This window comes from Hyperolius riggenbachi, chromosome 1, assembly GCF_040937935.1.
Source record: "Hyperolius riggenbachi isolate aHypRig1 chromosome 1, aHypRig1.pri, whole genome shotgun sequence".
NCBI classification, from domain to species: domain Eukaryota; kingdom Metazoa; phylum Chordata; class Amphibia; order Anura; family Hyperoliidae; genus Hyperolius; species Hyperolius riggenbachi.
Genome location: NC_090646.1, coordinates 338,108,263 through 338,130,554, shown reverse-complemented (window position 1 = coordinate 338,130,554; position 22,292 = coordinate 338,108,263). Strand labels below are relative to the sequence as shown.

The 22,292-nt window shown below is 43.5% G+C and overlaps 1 protein-coding gene across 2 annotated transcripts in view; it reads left to right on the top strand.

Moving 5' to 3' along the window:
• DOT1L (DOT1 like histone lysine methyltransferase) overlaps window positions 1–4,246 on the top strand; it is a 229,520-nt gene extending 225,274 nt beyond the window's left edge. For both annotated transcript variants that reach the window (XM_068233968.1, XM_068233967.1), the window contains 2 exons: window positions 117–3,227; window positions 3,418–4,246. The gene's annotated coding sequence lies outside the window, so the exon portion shown is untranslated. The remainder of the gene's footprint in view (window positions 1–116; window positions 3,228–3,417) is intronic.
• The last annotated feature ends 18,046 nt before the right edge of the window (window positions 4,247–22,292 follow it).

The window sequence follows — 22,292 nt, the reverse complement described above, 5'->3', positions numbered from 1 at the left end:
AATGTTCCCTGGTTTTGATATGTGCCTGGTGCATTTCCTCTTACTGTTCCTGTACCTCTCATGTAGAGTATCTTAATACAATTCAATAAAATTTGTCATGTGCTTTTTTTCCATAGAATTTAAAGCATATGACTGTCTGATATTTTAAAGATATGCAGCGCAGGAACAGTGATGGAGCATGCCAGACACTTTTGACACCACCCAGTAACTTAAAACGCCAAGAAGCTGTGAAAGCCTTTGATGAAGTAAGAATTTAACATACTGCTGCATTGCCTACCCTCCTCCCCACCCCCACTCTCGCAAGTGGAGGTTTCAAGACCCTACTTTCTAACTAGGAAAGATGCAAAGTGCTCTGCATCTGTATGGACAGGTATACATCTGCAGGCAAATATAAAACACATTTTTGTAAAATGCGGTGCTAAAAATGCCTATAATTTACCAAAATAAGGTGTGCTTTCACAAGTTAAGTTGTAGGTTTAGCTAGGCTTGTATGCGTATCCTTTGCCCTGTGCTATTTACAATGTGTTAACATGCTGCAAGTGTGCTTTAAAATACAGCTCCTCTCTATTCCTTGTACTGGAACTGAAATTTTGGAAAGTAGACTTATGATAAAGACCACTTATAAACTAGAGTTTGTCTATAAAAATCAAAATATTATGCCTGTGTTCAGATTTCGTTTAGGACCTTACCTTCCATTCATTTTGAAAGTTGCTGTTCTCTATAACACACCACTGCATCATCTTACACAATTCACTTTGGTATCAACATTAAACATCTAGTCTGTCTACAAGAATGTGAAACTTACACTTATTTTTATGTGAATAAGGCACTTAGATACCTAAAAACAAGTATCAATTTTTCCTTGCTTCTCAATTTGTGACATGATTCGTTATTTTCAAAGGAAAAATAAGAGAAGCACCTTTTATTTGTTTGTGTATGTCTAGTATTTTGAAGAGCAAGCCTTTTTAGCCTTTCCCCTCCCATGCATTTTTAAATATTTTACCTTGTGTATATTTTTATACTGTTTTGTATTTACAGCGGTTTACTTCAGAATTTTATAAATGACATTGAGAGAGGATTTTCACTCAAAAGGCAGAGATCTGTGTCTGTAATGTGACACTCATTTTTCTGCACAATAATTTATAGATGTGGGATCTCTAATCCCCCTACCTCAAGACAAAACCTAAAACTGGGTCTTTTTGTTTTGTTTTTAGAATTGGTGCTTCTCAGAGTGACGGGATAATTTTTATGCTATTAGGGCTAAAAGCTTGAACAGAAATTTCTAGATCCCAGCCCAGTAATGGGCAGCACTATAGACCTGGGATTTTAAAAGGCAACTGTAGAATAACGAGGTACTAGTAAAACTCTTTAATAGTCCTAGCACATTTGGAAAAGGTCTTATTCTGTAGTTGTGATCTTCTGTCTAAACAGATACCAGTGTAGTTGTATGTAACTCATAAGTGATGTGGCATAGAGAACTCAAGCGATGTGCTACCAGCTTTGCTGGCGGTTACCATAACTGCACCCAATCTGTAAGTGTTTGAACCCTAAACCTTACCCAGCCCCACATTGTCTACTAGCATGCACACTGAAAATTTAATGGGAAACCTGAAAATAAATGTTAATCAAGGGGTTTCCTAACATAGAGCATAGGACGCATCCTGCAGCCCTGGAAGCCTATATAAATGCTAGGCAAGAAGTTTGTAACCTGGTGTATATAGTGCAGTTACTGGTATGAGGGGAAAAGACTGGTTGAACAAAACACTGCTATACAACCAGAACCTTAATCCATATTCCATTTCAAAATGAGCTCCAATTTACAGATTGATGCATGAGACTTGCATATATACCTCTCATGTGCTGAGGAGCTCACTGTCCTCAGCCTGTAATATGGATATAGTTCCCCCATATAACTCCAGACACAGGAGTAATCAAACCACCTCAGCCACGACACATGCAAGGTTCATATGTATAGAAGCTAAATAAAGTAGTGTAGCAAATGAGTCAGCATGTTACCATGTCACGTGACTTAGTTTCTATAGTCCTCACCCTTTTGGCACTGACCCACGTGACACAAGTACTAGAACTGCATCCCACCCTCAGTCAGCAAGCACAGTGCATGCTATAGTTATCACCTCACGGCGATATATCGGATGCTCCGCAGTGACAGCTTAAGTGGAGGGCAGCTAGTAATATAAGGCCACCCGTGTTGTCTCAGATGCTCAGTGCAGGGTCCAGTGAGTACTACATATTATTGCGGGCGCATTTATGGTGCCATATGACCGGTTACCCATTAATGGACTTTCAGGGCTGCAGGATGTCTTTTTCTGTGTTGAGAGAGACTACATCGATTTTTAGACATTGAACATATAGTTCTACTATGGTTTAATAAAGCATTGTGTGCAACAGACACGGTTCTCCCCAGGCTCTTTTAGCCAGCTGCTCCTCCCGGCTAGTTTTGGTCAGCACCCCGCTGACATCAGCTCACCATCTCTTATTCTGTAAGCAGAGTTGCTCGCAGAAGCACTGGCCCTGCATTCTCTCATTTCGCCCCAATTGGCTACTATTTCATGCCACCCGGCTGGAAAAATAATTCTGGGGAGAACACTGCAAGAGCCAGTATCCTTTATTGTATGTTTTACTTTTTTGGTTTGGTGCTGGCACACACAAATCTTCATCAAGATTTGTAGCTTTATTTACTTCATACACTTATAACTGTGGAAGTGTTTTTACTTTTGACAGCAAAACCGATATACAGTATATAGAATAGGGCTTGTTCACACTATGTGCTGTGCAGTAGAATGACATGCATATAGTTATTGAAATTGCTTTCTATGTGGAGATTGCATAGAAAAGAATTTGACATTTCCACTGTTCTGCCACACAATGCGTTACTACTTTGCAGGACACATTTGTGCAAAACATAGTGGTTACCTAAGTGGATGTGCATTGTAATGGTATTGCCACAACATATCTCTTGAGTGTGAATAAGCCTCCTTAAGGAAAGAACAGGATGCTGAAAGAATAGTGATAATAGGATTTTGAATGAAACGTACATTTATGAGAGCAAATAGTTTTATAGTAGTGCCACTGGTTGGTATCCTACATAGTTAAGCATTTGTTCTTTGGGTTTTTTTTACACATCAGTTGTTATATTTGACCTAAAATGGTGTTAAAATTGTGCAGACCATTTTGTAGACTTTCACTGCTCCTGTTCAGGGTTTTAGGCCAGAAACCCACTGGGAGCGCTTTGTAAGCGTGAGTGATTTGAAAAAGCTCTTGGTAATGCAATGCTACGGGGGATTTTTATAAAATCACGTCACTCAAGTGGGATCACACCCATAGCATTACATTAGCTAGAGCTTTTCAAATCACAAAACGCTCAGAAAAGCTCTCCTAGTGGGTTTCTAGCCTTAGGGGGGATTCAGAGAAAAAAAAAACAGAAGACAGAGGTGCATAGAAAGTGCATCTTTTTTTTTTTATACTGTATTATCTCATATATTCAAAAATCACAAAGATTGTTCAAAATATAGTTGGTTATGGGTCATATTCTATCTTGTTATATAGCCTTGTGTAGCACGTGGGTTCAGCCCTCATAAGCTAGTAAGATTTTTGCATTCCACAGTTGGCTGTGCTAAGAGTACAGCTACGTTACTGGCCTTAATAACCTGATTAAAATACCATTCGTTAACTGTTCCTCAACTGAGTGCGTGAGTTGAATATAAATCTATATACATATATATAAATATATATATAAATATGGGTGCTCGGCAGTTTGTACAATAAAACTCAACTTGGTCTATTTTTCGTCTTGCCTTAGGAGGATATTAGAATAAAAGAGATGTTTGTACAAACACTTTAAATTCTTTCTTGCTTAGTAATTATTTTGATACTTTCCCTTGAAGAGAACCAGTTGGGACTGTATGTCTGCCATAGACAGGGTTCCCTTCCAGCACTAGAGGCTTTCATTCCCAGCTTTTGACAGCAGTGTTAGTTCTAGTAATAAGCATGTCTTACAGCATCATGCCCAGTAATGTGCACTGGAACTAGCACCTTATTAGGCAGTGACAACCTCCAGCAGTGAATGAAAGCCTCAGTTCTGCTAGGTTCTGTCTGTCTTGACAAGTTCCCTTTAAGACTTGTAAAATGTTCCAATCTTCTATCAACGCTGTTTTACCCTAATTTTGTAGATGGTTGCTTTGGACACTTTGAAATATGGTATTAAAAGTAAAACAAAAAACTTCAATAGATGTCTAATTTTTTTTGTGGGTTTAAACTTATTTGAACTGCAAACTTTATGGTGAACCTAACATGTACAATCCAGCTGTTTACTTAGTTAGACACAGTTGGGGGCCAGTGAAGAATGTTTCTCTCAACAGAGATAAGTTATAGCTTGGTACAGAGTCTAAACTGTCCTGTTGGGCATACACGGTGCAATTGTGCACCGGAATAGAGCCGCTGGCTCGATGCCGGCGCGTCTCTGCTCATCCACGCAGGCGCGTGGATCGATTCCTGCTCGTCCCCGCGGGCATTTTCTTATCTCCGCTTCGTTTCTTCCATTGTCCGCCCGCGGGGATCGAGCGTGGTATCGATCCGGTGCGGTGATCGGACACGTCGGATATTATCAATCGAGCAATCAGCGGCTCGATTGATAAAAAACGAGCCGTGTATGCCCAGCAAACAAAAACAAGTAGTAGTAGTAGTAGTAGTCTTGGCTGCAGTTTGACTTTAAATTGTTGCTCTACTTCCGAGGATAAAATAAAAGCAAATTATTTCAGGGCAGGCATACCCATTGTAATGTTTCTACAACCATGTCCTTTTTTTCTCGTATTCAAATGAGTTTTTCTATAAAATGGTTGTTAAACATTGTGTACACAATCAATCGATTCCGGACTCAACCCTTGCGCGAATAATCTTCAGAATTTATTGTAATAATGCATGCGGTTATACAGCAGACAAAAAAGCACAACGTTTCGGGCTACATGCCCTTTCTCAAGTGCTTAACCATCTGAACAAACTTAGACCTTCATATAAAACACACACATATTGACACACCCCTCCAAAAGCATTAAGGGGCGGGCACAAAAATTTTCCAGAACATTAACCCTTACTCCTGAAAAGACAACCATTTATCATAAGAAGCACTTTAAACTGAAGTCCTCGTTAAGGCCACTGGGGGACTGCGGCCCCAACCTGTCCATCCACCAAGCCTCACGCCGCAACAGCGCACTCCTAAATTCTCTACCTTCTTGGCGCTGAACCACTTCGAGTACCTGCCATCGAAGCTGGCTCACGCCATGATTAAATTCCGCAAAATGGCGTGCGAGGGGATATTCCCGTTTTTTCTCCTCATCCTTATTCTTTTTACACGCTTCGGGGTGGCGAATGTTGCTCTTATGCTCGTTGAGTCTAGTTTTAATGTCCCTTGAGGTCTGGCCAACATAGGACAGACCGCAAGGGCATTTGATTAAGTACACAACACCCGTCGAATCGCAAGTAGCGAAATCTCTAATAGGAACCGGCTTAACCGATCTAGTACTTTGTACGTTGGGCCCCCTTATGATGCCATTGCAATGCTGGCAATTGAGACATGGGAAGGTCCCTTTCCTAGGGGTACCCAAAAACACCTGGCGGGGTAATTTAGATCTCCCAATGTCCGCCCTTACCAATTGGTCTTTAATGGACTTACCCTTGCGGTAGACGAACCTAGGGGCTGCTCGGCAGATCTGGGCAAGCAGAGGATCCGCCTCCACCAGTGGCCAAAACTGGAGGACATTGTCCCGCAGAATCGAGGACTCCCTGCAAAATGTCGTAATAAAATTTACATTAGTGTCATTATCATCCTTCTGTACACCATAAGTTCTCAGTGCTTCCCTATTCATAGCTCCCACCTCTACTGCTAACTCCTCACATCTTCTCTGATCATACCCTCTTATTACAAAATCCTGAGTGAGGAGCTCAGCCTGCCTCCAATATAACGTATCATCAGACGTGATACGCTTTAACCGAATGTACTGGATCTGCTTGCCCAGATCTGCCGAGCACCCCCTAGGTTCGTCTACCGCAAGGGTAAGTCCATTAAAGACCAATTGGTAAGGGCGGACATTGGGAGATCTAAATTACCCCGCCAGGTGTTTTTAGGTACCCCTAGGAAAGGGACCTTTCCATGTCTCAATTGCCAGCATTGCAATGGCATTATAAGGGGGCCCAACGTACAAAGTACTAGATCGGTTATGCCGGTTCCTATTAGAGATTTCGCTACTTGCGATTTGACGGGTGTTGTGTACTTAATCAAATGCCCTTGCGGTCTGTCCTATGTTGGCCAGACCTCAAGGGACATTAAAACTAGACTCAACGAGCATAATAGCAACATTCGCCACCCCGAAGCGTGTAAAAAGAAAAAGGATGAGGATAAAAAACGGGAATATCCCCTCGCACGCCATTTTGCGGAATTTAATCATGGCGTGAGCCAGCTTCGATGGCAGGTACTCGAAGTGGTTCAGCGCCAAGAAGGTAGAGAATTTAGGAGTGCGCTGTTGCGGCGTGAGGCTTGGTGGATGGACAGGTTGGGGACGCAGTCCCCCAGTGGCCTTAACGAGGACTTCAGTTTAAAGTGCTTCTTATGATAAATGGTTGTCTTTTCAGGAGTAAGGGTTAATGTTCTGGAAAAGTTTTGTGCCCGCCCCTTAATGCTTTGGAGGGGTGTGTCAATATGTGTGTGTTTTATATGAAGGTCTAAGTTTGTTCAGATGGTTAAGCACTTGAGAAAGGGCATGTAGCCCGAAACGTTGTGCTTTTTTGTCTGCTGTATAACCGCATGCATTATTACAATAAATTCTGAAGATTATTCGCGCAAGGGTTGAGTCTGGAATCGATTGTGTATGGACTGGATTATGATTGGAGGCTTGATGGACCTCCTACGATGATCTGTGACTCCCCGAGATTAACAGAGTGATTCCTGAGGTCTGTGGACAACCCCCGTTGTGTTTGTTAAACATTGTGCCCATTAAAGTACAATGCACCTTTTTGAGACTCGACTCGCACATATTTCACTGTTTGATAAATTAAATCTGTTTCCATTTATATAATACAACAACAAAAAAGATATATAAAGAAAAGAAGAAACCATGGCATGGGAATAAGATTACACTCACATAGAGCAAATATACAGTATTGTTCAGTTAACTGTACTACAAACTATATGGGGTTTTATAGGGTCCCCACTCCTGGGCATCACCTTAGAAGCTTTTGTAGGTACATTACCAGTACTGGTATTAAGCTATTATCCTTCAAACTGGTTTGTGATATTCCTACAAAAATTGATAAGGCAGCTGGGTATGCCCTAATTAGATGCCATAATGGCACTGTACTCAATCCAAGTAGCCCACTTAGTATAGTACTTTTCAAATTCCCATTTGGAATTATACATTATTGTATCATACTTATGTAAAATATTAATGTGTGTGATAATATCTAGGGAGTAGAGATTTTCCAGCTATTCAGAAGAGGGAATGGGGTCTGTTTGCATTTCCCTGGAGACAGGTTTTATGGAAGAGATTCTGCCATGGATCAAGTTGGAGTTTTGTGTTATTGGACATATATGCAATTCCCATCCAGTAGGGGAAAATTGGTGGACTCTGCCACCAAATATGGTAATGTGTTTAACTTACTACAGCTCCGCACCCTCTCCTGCTGAAATCTGTGTATTCTGGTCAAAATTTGGTAATAGTAGAGGAAGTTTTATGTTATCAACAACTTAATATTGACTTCCTGCAGTTTGTAACTAATGGTTGCTGGCTGAATAAGAGTCATGAGTTTTTCCTCTTGGGAACGTTCAGGTCTACGTTATATCCTCCTCCCAAACTTCCCAGTACTTTAGTGTCCCCGAGTCAAGTTTGGATAGCATTTTGTAAATCTTGGTAAGCAGAGGTTTTTCTGGGAGGTGGCAGAGTGTAACCCTTCAAATTGATTAGTATCCTCTCTATTAGTGTCCTTTCTAATTGACTTGGGATGTTTGTCTACATAATGCATTTGACTCCAAAAACAGAAATCCATGGGGGAATCTACCATATTGTTCCCTCGGTATCTCCAGTGCAGTGTTTTTCAGACCTCTCCAAGAGCCACTACAAGTTCATGTTTTGTGGAAATCCATATAGCTGAGGCACTAATTACCCCCTTGTGCATATGTAAGGGTGCCTGCAAGACATGCTCTGTTGGTGGGTTGTAAGAACAGGTTTGGGAAATCCTGCTTTACTGGTTTGAGCTTAATAGTGTCCTGTTTTAAGGGACCTGTGAGTAGTTATCCATCCTCTGCAACTCCTCCTCTGTTATCTGCACCTGAAGAAAAGTCCAGTGACAGCAAGAGAGATAAATCACCTTCTGTACCCTGGTCCATATATCCAGGGTATCCCTAGTGACTAACTTAGTTGCGCCTCTCATTTCCTTTATCCCTACCCATGGTAACACTAGTTCAGTGGTGTCAAACTTAATCACGTAAGGGGCCAAAATCTAAAACTGGCTTAGCTACGGGCCAAATTGCTTATTAAGATCAACATTTATTGAATGGTCTCCAATAAAGTGGAGTAATTGCAGTAGCCGTGGAAGGGCTAGGATCCTTGAATCTACAACCTGCAGAGTTTATTTTTCTCCTCCAGTCCTGCTTCAGGTCTAGTCTAATCTTTCTGACGGACATATGCTCTATGCTGTATACTCCTGGCTCTCTCTGTGGGGAGAGGGTGCTGGGTAAAGGTGTGTGTTTTGTTTTATCAGCCTTATGTGGGGATTTGGATCTGAGAAGGGGTACCATGCTAATTTCACAGAGGGTTCTGTGGGTTGATGTGCCCCCAGGCTCAAACTGACAATGTTTCTATCAGAAACACTGTCCTCCTGGACAGGAAGGCAGTGTTCAGTTCTTCTGTTGCTTACAGTGCTGCACATATGAAACTCTTGAGGGCCATATAAAATGGTAAGAGGACACATTTGGCCTGCAGGTCTTGAGTTTGACACCTGTGCTCTAGCATTTCGTGATTTAACCACTTGAGGACCCACCCTTTACCCCCCCTTAAGGACCAGCGCTGGTTTGATTGATCTGTGCTGGGTGGGCTCTGCAGCCCCCAGCACAGATCAGGGTGCAGGCAGGGAGATCAGATTGCCCCCCCTTTTTCCCCCCTATGGGGATGATGTGCTGGGGGGGTCTGATCTCTCCTGCCTGCTGTGGGTGGCGGGGGGGGCACCTCAAAGCCCCCCTCCGCGGCGAAATTCCCCCCCTCCCTCTCCTACCTGCTCCCCCCCCTGAGATCCGGGCTGCACAGGACGCTATCCGTCCTGTGCAGCCAGTGACAGGACGTCCCCTGTCACATGGCGGCGATCCTCGGCCGCTGATTGGCCGGGGATCGCCGATCTGCCTTACGGCGTTGCTGCGCAGCAGCGCCGTACAAATGTAAACAAAGCGGATTATTTCCGCTTGTGTTTACATCTAGCCTGCGAGCCGCCATCGGCGGCCCGCAGGCTATTCACGGAGCCCCCCGCCGTGATTTGACAGGAAGCAGCCGCTCGTACGAGCGGCTGCTTCCTGATTAATTAGGCTGCAGCTGGCGACGCAGTACTGCGTCGCTGGTCCTGCAGCTGCCACTTTGCCGACGCACGTTATGAGTGTGCGGTCGGCAAGTGGTTAAAGAGGAACTGTAGTGAAAATATCAATGAATAAAATTGCTTATTGTTTATAATCATTTATACAGTAGATTAAGTCAGTTTGCCCATTGTAAAATCTTTCCTCTCCAATTTATATTCTGAAATGTATTACTGGTGATGACCGCTTTAGTTCTGCCAGGTAATCTGTAAGGAATGTTTGTTACTGAGTTCTATGCACAAAATAAGATATTGCTTGCTTGGAAGTTGGAAAAAGCCATTCTTTTCCACAATGCAACAAGGTTCAAAGACCGCAAACTGTCAGGACTTTGGTCATGACATACTGTGGGAGGGGTTTCAAAATTTCAGCTATACAGATTCCCATGATCTATTCGAGCAAAGGTAAAGATTTTTCATAGGAAAAGGGGTATCCACTACTGATTGGAATAAGTTCAATCCTTGGTTAAAGTTCCTCTTTCAGGAATCCTCCTCCAACTAAATTTTTTATTTTTCACATTAGTATGCAATCCTTCGCAAGTGAACTGCTTAATAGCATATTTTAACTATTTAACTAAAGTGAACCTCCGGACTAAAAATCGACTCAGCAGCACTGAAAAGGCCTGGTGTTTCTTAAACAGTTTCACAGCATCAGAACTTTGTTTCTCTTATACATGCCTCATTTTTAGCTGCACAGAAGAAAACTGCCCGGGCTTTTTTCAGCCCCCATGAATCACAAACATTTGCCTGTACTTTTAAAACAGGGTGGGTAAGAGATTATATTACCCATCTATTCTAATTAACATAACTAATGTAACTTAATGACAGTATGTTTGTTTAGGCTGAAGTTCCCCTTTAAGGACCAGAACAATTTTGACCTTACAGCACTCCCATTAATTCATCAATAACTTTTACTACTTATCACAACAAAGTGATCAATGCCTTTTTTTTTCGCCACCTATTAGGCTTTCTTTGGGTGGTACATTATGCCAAGAAGTTATACTAAATGCATTTTAACAGGCTTAATAAAAAAAGGAAAAAAATAATTTCTCTGTTTTCAGCCAACCTAGTTATAAAATAATACATGCTACAGTAATTAAAACCCACTTATTTGTCCTGGTTATTATTCTGTATCACAATTTATGGTAACAATACTTTACTTAGAAATAAAGGTGTATGTTTTCAGTTTTGCATCCGTTACTAATTACAAGCCCTTATTGGAAAAATAAAACCGTAATATACACTCTACACATACATAATAAAAAAAAAAAAAAAAAAAAAAAAAAAAGTTCAGTCCCTAAGGTAACTATTTATGATTTGTTTGTTTTTGAATTTCACTTTTTTGTTTCATTTTGGAAACTATGATCCACAATGATTCACTGCGCTTTCTCAACCCTGAAACAGTTAAAACACGCACATAGTGCAAAATATTGTCTTTTAAAACCACAATCTGCACCCCGTGCATGCACTCCTGGGGGTAGTGCCTCCACGTATATGGGATACTAATCACTCTCCCAATGTGAATGCACTCACCAGAAGTGCGTCTTGAGTGTTGGCATATCACATAGATGTCAGCCAAGGAGGATCTCCATGTGTAAAACCATCACTCCCAAGTTTGCCACAGTTATACAGAGTCGCACGCCATCACACTGTCTCCTGCTTCCTTCTTGGATTCCTGTGACGTCAGCGTGCACACCTCTGACTCCGCCCTACGTGTGTCGTCACATTACGTGACTCATTCAGGGGAAACTATGGGAAGGGAGGTAAGGGATTAATTAATGGGATATTATATGTAATTTTTTATTGGGAAGTTTGTAGGTGTAATTTTACTGTTTTGGCCACTAGATGTCTCCCACACTTTATTCTGTGTTACTTTTTACTGCATACACGAGTGTATGCTATACTTTCATTTTTGTTAATGAATATGGTATCTCATTGAGCCCAGGCACTTAGATCGGTGAATGGGAACTGTGTTCCTATTCACTGATCTGTGCACTAATGATTGGCGGTGAGAATTGAGAATGGGAGTGCGCACAGCAGCAATTGTGGCAATAGACTAACATCTACGTCCCTAGGACTTCAGATGCAAGGCATAGATATACTGCTTGTGGTGCGGTAACTAGTTAAAATTTGTGAGCCACGGGCCTCCTCTGTTCTTGGGCTAAATACATTCATCCTGTCAATCCTGGATCATTTACCTACCTAGACATATTGATACAAAGATGCTAACTGGAAAAAAAAAGTGGAATCCTGATAGGGAGCATTTACATTACAAACAGAAGTCTCAGGAGTATGATCATTTTCAGAACATACACCCTAACTAGCCTGTTTATATGCGAGTGCCAACATATTCCAAAGCACGGTACAACGTGCAATTGTATAACAATAGAGGGCATAGATGCATGAGCAGTTTAACATACTGTACAATCAGGACAACCAGTTACACAAGTGCCTATAGTTTGAATAACATCACAAATACTGATAGCAGAGCTGGATTTACTATAAGGCACTGTAGGCACGTGCCAACAGGCGCCTGATGAAAAGGCTGCTCAATCCCCTCCCTTAGTGCTATCCTCCCTCCTTCCCTATGCAGAGTCCTAAGCAGAGCGTAAATCAGAGGTTACTCACCCAGCTCTCAACATTCCAGTGATGAGATCTCCATTCGGGGGCACCACTAGCTACTTAATACTGAGGGTATGTCTGGCTACCTAATGCTAAGGGCCTGTAGCTACCTATGATGAAACAGTCACACCAGCACTTCTGGTATTCCTTCCTATGCATTCGTTCAGACCTAGATTAAAGAAAGCAGGCACATACAGTGGATTGCAAAAATATTCGGCCCCGTTGAAGTTTTCCATGTTTTGTAACATTACTGCCACAAACATGAATCCATTTTATTGGAATTCCACGTGAAAGACCAATACAAAGTGGTGTACACGTGAGAAGTGGAATGAAAATCCTACATGATTTCAAACATTTTTTACAAATCAATAACTGCAAAGTGGGGTGTGCGTAATTATTCAGCCCCCCTGAGTCAATACTTTGTAGAACCACCTTTTGCTGCAATTACAGCTGCCAGTCTTTTAGGGTATTATTATTCTTTTTTATTTATATAGCGCCAACATATTCCGCAGCGCTTTACAAAGCACAATAAGACAAGGGGAACATAGATATACTAACAAATTGTAAAACAGAGTTCCAAGCAGCACAAATATTGTGACAAAAACAGTAAACATTAGGAGGAGGACCCTGCCCTTGCGAGCTTACAATCTAGTGGGTAGTGGGGGACACATTAGGTAAGGGAGTGAAAGATGGATGAGGCAGTGACCCTTTGCCTCTGATTACATTGTGTCAAATAAGTAAATAAGGGCTATAGAATGTTATAAGCTTGTCTGAAAAGGTGTGTTTTTAAGAGTGCGTTTGAAGATGTCCAGGTTTGGAGCATGACGTACAGGCTGTGGAAGAGCGTTCCAGATAAGAGATGATGCTCGTGTAAAGTCTTGGATGCGAGCATGAGAGGAGGTGATCGGCTTAGAGGCCAGGAGAATTTTTTGGGAGGAGCGGAGGTTGCGGGAGGGACAATATCTTGAGTTGTGCCCTCCATACATCTCATTACTAATCTCAAGGAGGGCTTTGTATGTTAGAGTCAGGAGTTTGAACTGGATCCTCTGGGTAATAGGTAACCAGTGGAGAGAACGGCATAGTGGGGCTGCATCGGAAGAGCATGTGGAGAGGTGAATGAGGCGGGCCGCTGAATTTAGAAGGGATTGGAGAGGTGCTAGCCTTTTCTGTGGTAGCCCACAGAGCAGGGTGTTGCAGTAGTCTAGGCGGGAGATGATTAAGGCATGTACAAGCATCTTGGTGGCCTCTTGTGTGAGGAAGGGATGGATACGGAATATATTTTTGAGCTGGAAATAGCAGGTGGTGGTTAATGAGGCAATGTGAGGTTTAAAGGAGAGCTCTGGGTCTAGTATAACCCCCAAGCAGCAGGCCTTAGTGGTTGAGGTTATTGGGGTGTTGTCTACCGTTATGGTTGCAATTGGTGGAGGTGTAGATAGCGATGGTGGAAAAATCACAATTTCCGTATTACTCATGTTACGTTTGAGGAAGCGGGAGGACATAAATGCAGAAACGGCACGCAGTCGGGGACTCTAGATAGTAGTGATGCCAGATCAGGAGCTGAGAGATAGATTTGGGTGTCATCCGCATAGAGGTGATACTGGAAGCCAAAAGAGTTAATTAGTTGTCCCAGGCCACGGGTGTAGACTAAGGAAAGAAGTAGCCCAAGAACAGAGCCTTGAGGAACACCAACAGACAGTGGGCGTGGTGAGGAATTTGTGTTAGAGAAGGACACAGTGTAATGGCCCATACTCACGAGGGACTTTTGTCGCCTCAACACGCGGCGCGCGCGTGTTGCGGCGACAGGTCGCCCGTAAGTATGGGCCGCGCGCACCCCGAACTGTCGCCCGTAACGGGCGTGCACCCCGAACTGTCGCTGATGTCGCCAGGCGATTGAAAAGTTCAATCGCCTGGCGACATTCGCCGCCGCAACTCCGCCGCAGCTGTCGCTAGTCCGCGTGAGTACGCGGACTAGCGACAGCAACCTCCATTGAGGTACACAGAGCTTCCGGCGGGGGGAGGAGGAACGTCGGCGACAGCTTCCGTCATGCCGCTGGTCCCTCTTCCGCGTGTGTACGCGGAGGGACCTGGCGAGGAGCTGTCGCCGGCCTGTCGCCCACATGCTCATGTGTGCTGGCGACAGGCAACATTTGCTGCCCGTGAGTATGGGCCATAAGAGCGTCCAGAGAGATAAGAGGAGATCCAGGAATGTGCTTGTCCCTTGATTCCTAAAGATGACAGTGTCTGCAGAAGCAGAGCATGATCAACCGTGTCAAAGGCAGAGGAAAGGTCAAGGAGTATTAGAATGGAGAACTGGCCTTTGGATTTAGCTACCAGTAGGTAATTAGCAACTTTCGTGAGGACAGTTTCAGTGGAATGGTGTTTGCGGAATCCAGATTGAAAGGGGTCAAGTAAGGAATTGGTAGAGAGAAAGGCAGACAATTCTGAATGGATGTGACGTTCCAGCAGTTTAGAACCAAAGGGGAGGAGTGAGACAGGCCGGTAATTGGATAGAGAAGCTGGATCAAGAGAGGGTTTTTTGATAAGTGGTGTTGATAATAGCTTGTTTGAATAAGGAAGGAAAAGTGCCAGTGGAGATAGAAAGATTGAATAGAGTTGTTAGAGCGGGATTAAGGGAGGAGGAAAGCTGGGGGATTAGATGGGAGGGAATGAGGTCCAGGGCACAGGTAGTGAGATGAGCTTTGGAGAGTAGTGAGGAAAGACACTGTTCAGTGAGTGTGGTAAAAGATATTAGAGTGGGAGAGTGGTCTTGTGGATCGGGGGGAAGGCAGTTAGTAGTGGGCGAGGATGCAGGCGGACAAAAGGAATCTATAGGTGATGGTTGAGCTGGTAAAAGTGGTTGCGTGTTGAAGCTATTACGTATTGCATCAATCTTGCTTGTAAAGTATGATGCAAAGTCGTCAGCTGACAGACATGTGGTGGGGGGAGGAGGTGGGGGACGAAGTAGGGAGTTAAAGGTGTTGAACAATTGTTTTGGGTTGTGGGACTGTGAGGAAATGAGCGAGGAGAAAGAAGACTGCTTAGCAAAGGTGAGGGCATCCCTGAGCTCCTGCATAGTTTGTAGTGGTGGAAGTCCTCTATAGCAGTGCTCTTTCTCCAGCACCTTTCTGCCACCCTGGAGCGCCTTTTCAGCTGTTTGATTTGTTCAGTGAGCAAGGGCTGCCTGTTAGTTTGGGGGGGGCGGGTGGTGGTGAGTGGGGCAGCTGAATTCATGGCAGAGGAGACTACACTAAATAAGTAACTGGATGCTGCCTCTGGGTCATTGTAGGATGACAGAGTACTTAGAGGTTGCAAGGCTTCAGTCAGGGTATTCAGATCCAGGTTGCGGTAGTTCCTGAGCATGACCGGATGGTGTAGTGTTGGAGGAGTTGATGGTAGAGAAGAATTGATTGAGAAGGGGCACACCTGATGAGTCACGCCCTTTTCAGTGACGAAACACGTTGGGCGGAGCCTTGGACACGCACACTGTACAATTCAACGGAGAGGACGGATGTTACCAGTGCTACCGCGGGGAAACCTGGAAGGTGTCTATGCCGGTCAGCTGGATATGTGAGATGTGTTTTTGAATTCAATTTTAATTGGTACGCATATTTTTTACGGGGCTTGAGCCATATTAAAGATTTTATGCAATGAGAGGCGGATGTCTGATGTTTCTTTTCAGCTATATAGTTTGCAGTAACTTTGATGTTCCTGATTTAAAGCAGACCTCCGGTGAGCAGGGTATTAAGGGGGGAGCGTGAACCCCTTCTTCTGCATGCGGTGATAGATTCCTCTGCACAGTATGTGTGGTCATACACAAGGTGTACTAGTGTTGGAGGATTACCCGCTATGTGCCTGCTTTCTTTAATCTAGGTCTGTGAACGATTGCACAGGATGGAATACCAGAAGCGCTGCTGTGACTGTTTCAATCTACTTGAAGAGAACGGACTGTTTTTGCTCTTTGGCAGCTAGCTGCACACTGGATGAGTTGTTAGCAGGGGTGGTGAGCGCTGTATCAATTTGGATTTTAGCTACCTATGATGGGCAAGAGAAGTAAGGGAGAAGTGCGGTTCAGCGGAGGTTTATGGAGGGCGAGTTCTAGGGTGCCAGGACATCGATGCCTATAGGCTTCTTTGATGTAAATCTGGGCCTGACTGATAGATCATTTGATAAATTGTACAGAAACCGGAAACAAAAGGGGGAGGTCTCTGCCCTTGCAAGCTTACAATCTAGATCGTAATGGGGTTGAGATACTGGAGGAGTAGACATAGGGGTTAGCAGATGAGGCATGAGCTTTAAGCCCCATCTACATGATACGATTCTTTGTGCAATTTGATTACGACTCTATTTACAATCAGATTAAATCCGACATGTACGATCGGGATTCAATTCGATTTGCCATTGTTTTGCAATGGCAAATCGAATCCCGATCGGACATGTCTGATTTAATTGGATTGTAAATAGAATCTTATTGTGTAGATTGGGCTTAAAATTCTACTTATAGCACATTATAAGGTTGTCTGAAGAGGTGCATCTTGAGGGTACGTTTGGAACTCTTTACCAACACCTGTCATGCTCCAAGCATTAAAATTTTCAAAGGAGAGGTGACACTCGTGAGAAATCCTGTATGCAAGAGTTTAAGATGGTGATCAAGCTGGATAATGAGCCTGGAGGAGCAAAGGTTCTGGAATGGTTATCTGGAGATTAATAAGGAAATGTATGGAGGGGATAGCCTATGTAGAGCTTTGTTTGAACTGGATCCTTAGAGTGATTGGTATCCAATGGAGGGATTGGCAAAAAGGGGCAGCATCAGAGGAGAGGTGAATAAGATGAGCAGAAGTGTTCAGTAGGGACTGAGCCAGTCTTTTTTTTTTTGGTAGGGTATTACAGTAATTCAAATGAAACCTGATTAGAGCATTTACAAGCATTTTAGTAGCCTCTTGAAGGGACGAAATTTGGAGATGTGAAGAGAGTGAGAGAAGGTTGTTAATATTTGGTTGAAATGAGAGCTCAGTGTAGCTCCCTACATCGATCTTTAGGCGTTGAGGTATTCCACTTGCCTCCATGACAGGTCCCCCATGAGATCAACCCGTCCATCCCTGGGACAGGAAGATGAGAACAAGTTTAAATACCACCTCCTACCTGCAGTGTTTTTCCTGTTCCTTGGATAGGACAGATGTGTTTCCTGGTCTGCCAGGAGGCTAGAGGGTAAGTGGCCGGGGCCCTGCTGCTAACCTACGGAGCACCTGAGTTGGGCATCCTAGGCTGCTGGCGTGTACTAGCGTTGTGGCAGGGCCTCAGAATCTGTTACGTCCGGCACCGCTATGTGGCCTGGTTGCAGACGTTTCTCCACCATTAAACATGCAGCGCAGTGTGAAGTGCTAATGTGTGTGCTTCAAGGGGCTGCTGGTGGAAGGAGGAGCCCGGACTTCTGCCGGAGGGAGGATGACCTAGGCCCACGTGGGGATGCTGCGCAGAGCGGCGTCTGTTACAAATAGATAGAGGTGCAGCCTAGCGCTGAAAACTGCATTAGGATCCACTGCTCCCTCTGACTCCATAGAGCATTCCTCCTCTCAGGGCAGGGACCCAGTCCAGTTCTGACCAGGTAAGGTCATTGTTAACTGGCATGGATGTAGCAAGGTAAAATGTCAGTTTCAGGATAAGCTAGATGAAAAGTTTTCTGCTTCAAATAATCCTTCTGCTTTACAATCTACCTCTGCGGTATCCTAGCCTATTCAGGCTATGGTATACCTAGAGTATATCAAGCTCAAGGAGTTTCGTAGTCCTCTTCGGAGGAAGTAGAGCTAGCTGGGGATCCTCTTGTCAGGAAGATGAGACACCCAGAGCCTGTGAGCCTTAAGTGGTAAAAAGCTCTCGTAGTGTGAATCAGCCCTTAGCTGCATAATTCAAGCTGGGAACACACCTATTACATTTCCATGCGTTTTGCTGCATATCAAAAAACACATGCACAATTGCATATGTACATTTTTGAGCTGCACAAAAATCAGTTGTGTACTATTTTCAATGTAATTTTTTAATTTTTTTTTTGCCTGTACACAATGTTTCCAATGTATGCATTTAGATTTGTTTTTTTTTCTCAAATCTTTTGAAAGGGCAAAGTCAAATGCTAAATGCAAACACAGGGAACATTCACATAACAATGAAAGTGGAGACCTCCTTAAAGGGCTTCTGAAGTGACATGATAAAATAAGCTAGTGTGTAAAATACCCAGTCTTACAATGAACTAGGCTGGGCCCTTCGTTTTCTTTTCCTAGCTGTAATGCTACATACACACTTGAGATAAGTCACAGACCAATTTTACCCCACTCCATGTAGTATATGAGCATACTCTACACAGTCTATTCTATTGAGCTGAACTCCCCATCAGATAAAATCTTTGCAAGATGCTGCACACATTCAAAAGATCAGTATCTTCAAAAAGCATTCATAGTCTATGATATCTGCAGATCATCATACACACCTTGTTTAACAGACATTCATCTGCAGATCAGATTATTATTATTATTATTATTTATTGTATTTATAAAGTGCCAACATATTACGCAGCGCTGAACATTAATTCAGGTAATCCACCAGGATGGATCTTCAGATGATTGTCAGATATGCAGCTGAATGTCTTAACCATTTAACTGCAATGTATCTTATTAAAACGTCATGCTTTTGCCTGTTAACCCAGGGCGGCTGCGGGAGGGTTTTTTTTTTTAAATAAAAAAAAAAACTATTCCATGCAGCCAACTGAAAGTTGGCTGCATGAAAGCCCACTAGAGGGCACTCCGGATCCGTAATTCTGATCGCCTCCGGCGACCAGAATAAACAAGGAAGGTCGCAATGAGCAGCCTTCCTTGTTTTGCTTACCTTGTCGCCATGGCGACGAGCGGAGTGACGTCATGGACGTCAGCCGCCTCCAATCCAGCCCTTAGCGCTGGCCGGAACTGTTTGTTACGGCTACGCTGGGCTCGGGCGGCTGGGGGGGACCCTCTTTCGCCGCTGCACGCTGCGGCGGCGATCAGGTAGCACACGTGGCTGGCAAAGTGCCGGCTGCGTGTGTTCCTTTCTATTTGGGGAAAATCGGCCCAGCAGGGCCTGAGCGTCAGCCTCCGGCGGTGATGGACGAGCTGAGCTCGTCCAGACCGCTCAGGAGGTTAATGGCAACATGACGTTTTAATACGTCGCGCGTTCCCGCCGCCTCTCCGCATGTGTGCGCGCCGCTGCCATTACCGTCGGGATCCCGTGCTGAGTGATTGGGGAAGAGGACCGAGCAGTTCCTCTGCCCAATCGCACTGCCTGGAGTGAATGGATGAAAACAGGAACTGTTACAGTTTAATAAAGTGTAAAAAAAAAAAAAAAAAAGTGATCACTTCCTATACGGGAGTGTGTTCACTAGTACCATCTTGTGGCCAAAAAGTGTATTACACATACAAGTACATACACACTATTAATAAAATTACACTTACAACCCCCCCCCCCCCCCCCCAAAAAAAAAAATGTAAATAAAAAACAGCTTAAAATAAATAAATAGTTTCATTAGTGACTCACCTTTTTTTAATCTATATTTTATGGGGGAAAATTAATTTTAATTTATTATATAGGGGCTTGTAATTATGGCCAGAACAAAAAAAAAAAACTGAAAAATAACACCTATATTTCAAAATAATATATTGTCGCCATACATTGTGATAGGGATATAATTTAAACTGTTTAATAATCGGGAGAACTGGGCAAATAAAATGTGTTTGTTTTAACCACACGAGAATGTTTAATTTTAAAACTATAATGGTTGAAAACGGAGAATTATTTTTCATTTTTTTACCATTAAAAACGCATTTAGGATAAAAAAAAAATTCTTAGCAAAATGTACTACCCACAGAAAGCCTAATTGGTGGTGAAAAAAAACGAGGTATAGATCATTTTCTTGTGATAAGTAGTAATAAAGTTATTAGGGAATAAAAAGGAAGAGCACTGACAAGTGAAAATTGCTCTGGTTCGTTAGAGTAAAAACCCTTGGGGGTGAACTGGTTAAACAAGGTATGTATTGAGATCTGCAGATATCATAGACTATGAATGTATTTTGCAGGAACGGATCTTTTGCAGGGACAGATTTTTTTTTTTTTTGCAGATACTGATCTTTTGAATGTATACAGCATCTTGCAAAGATGTTATCTGATGGGGAGTTCAGCTCAATAGAACAGACTGTGTAGCGTATGGCTCTCATACTATATGGAAGGGGGTAAGATTGGTCTGTGATCTTGCCTTTTCCAAAGACTTCTCAAGTGTGTATGTAGCATTAGGGTTAAAAAGTAAAGACTGTACAAGATTGTTTTTGTGCAATTGGACTGCAGTACTTTTTTTGGTAATGAGAATTTTAAACTATAGGTCAAAGAAGCACTGAAAAGACCTCCCATACACTGTAAAGGTATAAATTGATAAGATTATAGATTTGATTGAAATAAAAGTCAAAATTATATAATAGAAAAGGTGGTCCCTGTGGGGATACCCCAGTCACCTGTATGACAAGGAGAGACTAGAGACAAATGGTGCAATATTGTAGGGTATTAGATTGTAGTACAAGGGTATTTATACTCAAAGGTGGGTTGCAGTCCCTGCAACTACCGTATACAGTGTATATCGCTAACGGGGAAATAATCGTCCGCGCTTGGTATTCCAGGTCTAACAGGAACTGGATGGTTGCACTCCTGGTTGGTCCTTCTTGGTTGTAGACCACACCCCGAAGGTGAACATCTCCAATGGAGATGTAATGTATAGTACTGGGGGTGGAGGTACCCAAAGATAGGTAATGTGATGAAACAAAATAAGGGGGAGGGAAGTGTCTTTACCACTCCAGATGGAAGAACCCAAACCACAGGGTTAATGTAGAAAGATTAATTTACTCAGCACGATTAAAATGACAACGCGTTTCAGGGGTCTCAGCCCGCTTCTTTAGGTCAATACAAGTGCCTTTAACCACTTCAGGACTCAGCCTTTACCCCCCCTCTTAAGGACCAGCGCTGATTTCGAACATCTGTGCTGGGTGGGCTCTACAGCCCCCAGCACAGATCAAATAACAGGCAGAGTGACCAGATCGCCCCCCTTTTTTCCCCACTAGGGAGAGGATGTGCTGGGGGGGGTCTGATCGCTCCTGCATGCGTGTGGGTGGTGGGGGGGGGGGCACCTCAAAGCCCCCTCCACGGCAGGATTCCACCCCTCTCCCTCTTCTCCCTCCTTGCCCCGGAGATTGGAGGCTGCACAGGAACGGATCTGTCCTGTGCAGCCTGCCTGTCAGGTGACAGCGATCCTCGGCTGCTGATTGGCCGGGGATTGCTGATCTAGTACAACGCTGCTACTGTTAGCAGCGTTGTAAAAATGTAAACAAAGCGGATATCCGCTTGTGCTTACATTTAGCCTGCGAGCCGCGATCGGCAGCCCGCAGGCTATTCACGGAGCCCCCTGCCGTGAATTGACAGGAAGCAGCCGCTCACGCGAGCGGCTGTTTCCTGATTAGCCTGCAGCTACCACTTTGCCGACGCACGTTATGAGTGCGCGGTCGGCAAGTAGTTAAAATACGGTTGCATGCATGAACGCCAGAAATTCTCAGCCTAGGCCATCTTTATATTGAACAATTTTTATTTTTTTTTAAAAGCCTGGAACAAGAGGGATATGGCGGCTGCAATATATTTGCTTTTAAAAACCTCCCTTGCGGTATGATGATTTCCAGATTTTTCCAAAAGTGGTGCAATTTTTTCCCAAGCTTTCAGACCATAATAATCATACAGATTGATAGATCTGCAGCAGCCTTGCACATTCCACACCTCTGATGGATCCGACTTGGAATTACTGCCCTGATCTGTGGATTTCTCTCCCGAGCCTGACTCGGGGTTACCACTAAAGAGGTTAAACAATACCAGCTGCCTAGCAGTCCTGCTGATAGTTTGGCTACAGCAGTGTTTAAAGCCCCATACACATGCGGTCATTTATGCAGCACAATTATCAAACTTTTGTTGTGAAACAAGTTGAAAACAACCAAAAAAAGT